This window comes from Ochotona princeps, chromosome 1 (assembly GCF_030435755.1).
Source record: "Ochotona princeps isolate mOchPri1 chromosome 1, mOchPri1.hap1, whole genome shotgun sequence".
Classification (NCBI taxonomy): domain Eukaryota; kingdom Metazoa; phylum Chordata; class Mammalia; order Lagomorpha; family Ochotonidae; genus Ochotona; species Ochotona princeps.
Genome location: NC_080832.1, coordinates 79,204,509 through 79,206,393, shown reverse-complemented (window position 1 = coordinate 79,206,393; position 1,885 = coordinate 79,204,509). Strand labels below are relative to the sequence as shown.

General features: G+C 34.8%; 1 non-coding gene across 1 annotated transcript; it reads left to right on the top strand.

Annotated features, from left to right (window-relative positions):
* The first annotated feature begins 281 nt into the window (after window positions 1–281).
* On the top strand, window positions 282–386 carry LOC118758381 (U6 spliceosomal RNA). Its single transcript, XR_004995678.2, has one exon. It is a non-coding gene; the product is annotated as a U6 spliceosomal RNA (small nuclear RNA).
* Window positions 387–1,885: the final 1,499 nt, after the last annotated feature.

The following is a 1,885-nucleotide window of genomic DNA, read 5'->3' as shown; positions in this document are numbered from 1 at the left end:
ATATAATTCTGTTATACTTATTGTATCAGAAAATGCGTGCAATAAAATACATTTAAAACCTAAAAACAGAGCAAAAACAAATAGTATAAAAGAAATAAGCTAAAATAAAATCAACATCTAAGATTTAAACATGTAAATCCAGTATGTAAGAGATCTGAATTAATATGCACAAAAAGCAAGGTCTCTGCATTAGGCAGATCCTTTTTAGGAATCCAAGATTCCTCCAATGGGAAAATCAGATTCCAGAGTCAGGAAATTCAGCTATCAAAATATAAATAATAATGCTCGCTTTTGGCAGCACATACACTAAAATTGGAAAGATACAGAGATTAGCACTGCCCCTGTGCAAGGATGAAATGCAAATTTGTGAAGCGTTCCTGAGTTAAACCTCTGCCTTGGAGCTGGTATTCTATGTGGGCACCAGTTTGATTCTCGGCATTCCATTCCTGATTGAATTTGAGCTTTCCTACTAATGGGTCTGGAAAGCAGTAGAGGACAGGTCAACTAAGAAAAATCAGTTACAATGGATTATATTTTTGTCATAAGCAATTTGTGCTTCAATGTGCTTTTTAAATAAACAGTAATAAATATGATTTTATTGCCTCTAATAAGTAGAAAAGGGTCCCTTAAATAATGAAAACTTCACTGAGTGCCTTTTGTTTGATAGTAAAGATTAACTTATTTATATTGGGCAACAGAACTGAACTGATGGTAGCAGGATGATGATAAAATTGTAGATTGGTAGGAGTCCAGCGTGGTGGCTCAGTGGCTAAAATCCTCATGCTGGGATGAGGATTTGCACATGCTGGGATTCCATATGGGTGCCAGTTTGTGTCCTGGTTGCTTTACTTCCCATCCAGCTCCCTGCTTATGGCCTGGGAAGATAGTAAGGGGTGGCCTAAGGCCTTGGTACCCTCCACCCATGTGGGAAACACAAATCTGAAAGAAGCTCCTTGCTCCTAGCTTTGGATCAGCTCAGCTCCAGCCGTTGCAGCTGCTTGGGGACTGGACCAACGGACAGAAGGTCTTTCTGTGTTTCTTTCTCTCTGTGTATATCTTCCTTTCCAACAAAAATTAATAGATATTTTTTAAAAATTAAAGGTGGGTGATTTTGTTCACAAATTTTTTTCATTATGAGGTGATTAATTAGCTTGTGTTTTAAACATGATACTCATCTCTGAAAAACTGAAGGCGTCCAGAAAGTTTTAGATGCATCTTTATCTTTAGATGAAAGATGTTCTCTCTTTCTTTGCAGGTTGTTATTATTTCTAATTCAGATGTTTCAGCAAGTAATCACAGCAACTCCATCATCTCAAACAATGTCAATGTCAAGCCTGATGTGAGAAGGGATTAAAAGCAAGCTGAAGAAAAGAGATGTCAGAAGAAATCACTGCTAACTGAAGAATTTCTGAAGTTATGATTTGATAACAAATGAGAGAGCTACATTGTAAGAGTAGCAAGATTATATTTGCATTCTTTTAAGGCACCATATTCTAATATAAATTCAACTGAAATAAAAATTTCTAATGTATTTGTTGATTATACATTTATTATTCTAGGGATCTCAGTTTCTTGAAAAAATCACAAAAGATCTCAAATGTATGATAAAATGGCCTTTGAGGAAATGCTGATATATTTCAGACAATGAACCGAAGGGATTTCAAAAATACATCAGAAGAAAGAAAAATATGTTAGCACTAAATGTTAAGTAAATTTGAAGAAATGAAGTTATTCACCATGTCTGGTAAGAAAATACAGAAGATGAAATTCAATCAGGTATTTTGTACCAATAAATGAGGTCATATTTGTTACTTTTATTGTGCTCAGTGATAGTTCAGTATGTAATTTCTCTGCAAATACCCTCAATGTTAGAATTTTATTTGCA